Genomic DNA, 6,022 nt, shown 5'->3' with positions numbered 1-6,022 from the left:
AATTCTGCCTGTTTCTGTAGCATGTTTACACTAGAACACCGCATCATAAGTGCCCTGTTGATGCTGTTTCCTGTGTCAGGGTTTGAAGAAGGGCAGTAAATTTAGTTCATCTAAACAAGTATGCAACAGCTTCTGAGATAAACCAAAATGACACCTCTTTGGAGGAGAGGTGGGGAAAGGGTCCCCTGCCCCCATCTTTGTGAAAGAAGATGACTATTAGCAGCCTTTATAAACTGCAATAGGTCAAGCATGCTGTTGGAGCATGAGTGGTTTTATGTTCTGTCTTCCCATGTTACATATTTGAGCCTGTACTTTCAGTTTATGATGAGATTTATTAATATTAAAATATTATCGTAGTCAATGCAACTTAATATAAGTTAATACTGACCCACTGTTGGTTATGCAGGTGGGCAGTGATGAGGTTGCAGAGAGAAGCCCAAGAGCAATCAAAAGGTACTTCAGGGCACTGGGGTGACTAGTTGAAGGACCGGGAGCGCAGGTAGTGTTTACCTCAATCCCATCAATGGCAGGGAAGAATAATACTGAAAGGAACAGGAAAACTCATCTGATTAACACGTGGCTCAGAGGCTGGTGCCATCGGTGGAATTTTGGGTTTTTTTGATCATGGGGAGGTTTACATGGCACCGGGCCTGCTGGCGGCAGATGGAGTTCACCTATCTCAAAGGGGGAAAAGGATTCTTGCACATGAGTTGGTGGGGCTCATTGAGAGGGCTTTAACCTAGGTTCAAAGGGGGAAGGGGATATAGCCAGGTCCACTAGAGAGGAGCCTAGGGGTGGCATGCCAGGGTTGGGGGTGAAACCAATAGCCCAGCTCAAGTGCATCTACGCCAACACACGCAGCATGGGCAACAAACAGGAGGAGCTGGAAGCCATTGTACAGAGGGATAGCTATGACTTAGTCACCATCACAGAGACACGGTGGGATGACTCTTACGACTGCTGGGAGATGTGGCGGTCAGAGGCGGTCTTGGGCTTAGCGACTAGGATATGATTGAGTTCTCAGTCCTTGGTGAAGTAAGAAGGGGGGTCAGCAGAACCACTACCATGGACTTCTGGAGGGCAGACTTTGGCCTGTTCAAGGCACTGGTTCGGAGAGTCCCTTGGGAGGAAGTCCTGAAGGGCAAAAGAGTCCAGGAAGGCTGGGCACTCCTCTAGAAGGAACTCTTGAAGGTACAGGAGCAGGCTGTCCCCAAGTGCCACAAGACAAACCGGCGGGGAAGACAACCGGCCTGGCTGAACAGGGAGCTTTTGCTGGCACTCAGGGAAAAAAAGGAGAGTCTACCACTTTTGGAAGAAGGGGCAGGCAGCTCAAGAAGAGTACAGAGATCTCGTTAGGTCTTCCAGAGAGAAAATTAGGCAAAAGCCCAGCTATCACAGAATCACAGGTTGGAAGGGACCTCAGGGATCATCTAGTCTAACCTTTCTAGGAAGAGCACAGTCTAGACAAGATGGCCCAGCACCCTGTCCAGCCAAATCTTAAAAGTGTCCAATGTGGCCGAGTCAACGACTTCCCTGGGGAGATTATTCCAATGGTTGACTGTCCTCACTGTGAAAAATTTTCCTCTCGTGTCCAATCGGAATCTCCCCAAGAGCTAGAACTCAACCTGGCCACTGTTGTAAGGGATAACAAAAAATGTTTTTACAAATACATTAACAACAAAAAGAGAACCAAAGAGAATCTCCATCCTCTATTGGACGCAGAGGGGAACGTTGCTACTGAGGATGAGGAAAAGGCTGAGGTACTAAATGCCTTCTTTGCCTCAGTCTTTAATAGTCAGACCAGTTATCCCCAGGGTATTCAGCCCCCTGAGCTGGTAGGGAGGGACAGGGAGCAGAATAAACCCCGCATAATCCAGGAGGAAGCAGTTTATGACCTGCTGCTCCACCTGGACACTCACAAGTCTATGGGGCCGGATGGCATCCACTCGAGAGTAGTGAGGGAGCTGGCGGAGGAGCTTGCCAAGCCACTCTCCATCATTTATCAGCAGTCTTGGTTAACAGGGGAGGTCCCAGACAAATGGAGGCTTGCCAATGTGATGCCCATCTACAAGAAGGGCCGGAAGGAGGATTCGGGGAACTACAGGCCTTTCAGCCTGACCTCGGTACCAGGGAAGATTATGGAGTGATACATCTTGCGTGAGCTCACTAGGCAAGTGCAGGACAACCAGGTGATCAGGCCCAGCCAGCATGGGTTCATGAAAGGCAGGTCCTGCCTGACCAACCTGACCTCCTTCTATGCCCAGGTGACCCGCCTGGTGGATGAGGGAAAGGCTGTGGATGTTGTCTACCTGGACTTTAGCAAAGCCTTTGCCACTGTCTCCCACATCATCCTCCTAGAGAAGCTGACAGCTCATGGCTTGGAGGGGTGTACTCTTTGCTGTGTAAAAAACTGGCTGGATGGCTGAGCCCAGAGAGTCGTGGTGAATGGACCTAAATCCAGCTGGTGGCCAGTCACAAGCGGTGTTCCCCAGGGCTCAGTTTTGGGGCCAGTCTTGTTTAATATCTTTATCAACGATCTGGACGAGGGGATCAAGTGTACCCTCAGTAAGTTTGCAGATGACACCAAGTTGGGTGGAAGTGTTGCTCTGCTCGAGAGTAGGAAGGCTCTGCAGAGGGACTTGGACAGGCTGGATTGATGGGCCGAGACCAATTGTACGAGGGTTAACAAGGCCAAGTGCCAGGTCCTGCACTTGGGTCACAACAACCCTATGCAATGCTACAGGCTTGGGGAAGAGTGGCTGGAGAGCTGCCTGGCAGAGGCGGCCAACAGCATCCTGGCTTGTATCAGGAATAGTGTGGTCAGCAGGACTAGGGAAGTGATTGTGCCCCTGTACTCAGCACTGGTGAGGCCACACCTTGAATACTGTGTTCAGTTTTGGGCCCCTCACTACAAGAAGGACATTGAGTTGCTGGAGCGTGTCCAGAGAAGGGCGACGAAGCCGGTGAAGGGTCTGGAGAGCAGGTCTTATGAGGAGAGGCTGAGGGAAGCGGGGTTGTTTAGTCTGGAGAAGAGGAGGCTGAGGCTTATCACTCTACAACTACCTGAAAGGAGGGTGTAGCGAGGTGGGTGCTGGTCTCTTCTCCCAAGTTATTAGTAATAGAATGAGAGGAAACAGCTTCAAGCTGCATCAGGGGAGGTTTAGATTGGATATTAGGAAAACTTTCTTCACTGAAAGCATGGTCAGGCATTGGAACAGGCTGCCCAGAGAGGTGGTGGAGTCACCATCCCTGGAAGCATTTAAAAGATGCATAGACGTGGCACTTCAGGGCATGGTTTAGGAGACATGGTAGCATTGGGTTGATGGTTGGACTTGATGATCCTAGAGGTGTTTTCCATCTTTAATGATTCCATGATTTATGATTTCTATGATTCTAACTTCACACAAAACTAAAGCAGCCTATCATTGTTTGCTTATCACTGCACCAATAGGTCATGTAGTTGTGCTATATGTGTGGCAGGATGCAAGTGCTTCAGATATCCATTATCAGTTTAGTTTAGTCCTTTTCTTATTACCTCTAGACCTGTGCTTCTGCTACCATGACAATGCAAGCTTTTTGTAAAAAGTGTAAACAAACAATCAGAAATAGGAAGCGGACTCTAGTCCCAGTCCTAGCCTCCAGATAAAGCTATTGTTGGTGCAGATGGTAGTGGGTGATTGGCCTCTGTAGTTCCAAGAACAAACACTTTAAATGAAGTGTTTAAAATCAAAAATCTTGGGCTTTATAAATTCCAAAGATTCCCTATTTGTTAACATGTGCCAGGAAGATAAACATGTCAGAAGTGGGGATAATCCTCAAATGTCAGCATGAGCAGTCCTAAGCAGTTTCTGAAAAAACACTTATGAGAAAAGGTTTTTAGAAGGGATCCATGAGGTCTGCACAGTCCTCACTATGCCTTGAGATAAACTGGCTCTCGGTATGAATCTTTTTCACTTTAGTAGCAGGAAAACAGGAAGTTAATACCAGAAATTAAAAGTGTACTTTTTAAACCAATTCTTGGAAATTGGCTGTTTCATAATATTATTACGTATCTTGCAAAACAAAAAGAAAATTAGATAAATATGCAGTTGTTACATGCCTGGCCTTTGGAAAATAAAACTATGGTTGTTTACACAGAATAAAAGCACAGTAAATCATATGTATGTAAATATAGTAATTATCACCACTGTGCAAATATCAAGCTTGTCAAACCACGTAATTGTCGAAGATGAACAGATGATCTTTTAATACTTAATGCTTAACTCAAGAAAAACCAAAAACCAACCAAACAAAAAACTCTAAACAAACCTATTCCACAAAAGATAGCCTCCACATATGAAATATTAATTTGAAAAAACATAGCTCTTTTCAAGGCTTTTACTAACTTTTCATATTAGAATAGTAATGGCAGTTCAGGTTTTTGTAATCCCTGTCTGCTTTGCTTTCTTATAGGTCAATACCTTGTACACAAAGAATGCTAAGGTTTTAGGAGCATCACATTCAAATGAACAGTTCTTTATATTTTTTTAATCAAGTCCTTCAGCCTTGAAATAAATCAAAATGACTAAAAGAAAGAGATTTTTCTGCTGGATCTTAATGAGTTAACCTCTCCCACCTGCAGTGTTTCCTCCAAAAGCAAGCACCAAGTTTATTTTTACAGCTGAACTCTCAAATAACAGGTCAGTGAGGGAAGGGAATATTTGCTAACTGGGGATTTCATGTTATGTTTTTCTGTAATGATGGGTTTTGTTAAAGAATTACTCTGGTAGTTTATTTTAGTGGCTGTTAAAGCTTTTTGGTAAATTACCCTTGCTATATATTAGTCTGTTTAAAAAGAATAAAGAAGATACTAAGAAAAGATGCTGGCTTTAGAAAAGTGGGGAAGGAGTCTTAATTTTCTAAGGTAAATTTCTTCTGTTTCCTTCTGAGTGAGTAATCTATCCACCCAAGGGTTATAGTACACTTTCTGAGCTAATGGGTTTGTTCCCTCATAACTTTCCTTCTGTAGCTGCCTTAAAAGGAGTTAAATTATTCTAGTTACAGCCTGATTGCCTCATTTCATATCACACGTCTTTGGCTCAGAAGAATGTTGAAGTATTAGCTTTTTCTTCAAAGAGAAATTGTATCATGTAGATTTGAAAAGGAATGCTGAAAAATACAAGCTCATGCTTCTGGTCACATAGTAATTATTAAATATGGCTGACTCCTCTTGTTACAAATAGTAGAGCTCATAGGAAACATTTTAAGGCAGGCAGAATGAGGGACAGCTCTTTCAAATAAAGTTTTAGTATTCAGTGCTTACTAGTTTAAAAGGTGGGTGAAGAAACTGGCTGAGCAAGGGAAGGTTAGCCTTTAATACAGACACTAATTTTATTAAAGACTCAGGGAAGAAAGTGTAAGGGATATTGCTAGGCAGTATTTTTGCTTGTGTACAGTAACAAGTTCATTTACCACGTGCATACGATGCGTAATTTGAGTTTGCATTAACACTTGCATAATTTTGTATTATGCTTGAGTGTTGGGACATTAGCTTTCGGGTGTTTGGTTTTTTTTCTTTTTCTGTTGCAATTTGGTATTATAAACACTGACAACTTCCATGTATTATTTAATAAATTATTTTATTAACATTTCTGTTGATATGGTCACTGCTCAACGTCTAAACCCTGTTGTTAAAAAGTAAATGATGTGGTTTAGCCCCAGTCAGCAACTAAGCACCACGCAGCTGCTTGCTCACTCCCCCCACCCCAGTGGGATGGGAGAGAGAATCAGTAGATAAAAATCAAGAAAACTCATAGGTTGAGATAAGAACAGTTTAATAATTAAAATAAAATAATAATGGTAATAATGGTAATGATAATAATGATTATGATAATACTGAAAATATAATAGCCTACTGTTAGTCTCCACTCTCCATTAGACTTCCGCAATGGCCATATGGGACTGTTAAAGGGTGAGTGGGTCTTGCTGATCACTCCTAGGCTCTCCAGTTGACGAATGAGCTCATGGATGGGAATCAGAGATG

Source organism: Phalacrocorax aristotelis, chromosome W (assembly GCF_949628215.1).
Source record: "Phalacrocorax aristotelis chromosome W, bGulAri2.1, whole genome shotgun sequence".
NCBI classification, from domain to species: domain Eukaryota; kingdom Metazoa; phylum Chordata; class Aves; order Suliformes; family Phalacrocoracidae; genus Phalacrocorax; species Phalacrocorax aristotelis.
This window is presented reverse-complemented; position numbering follows the sequence as displayed.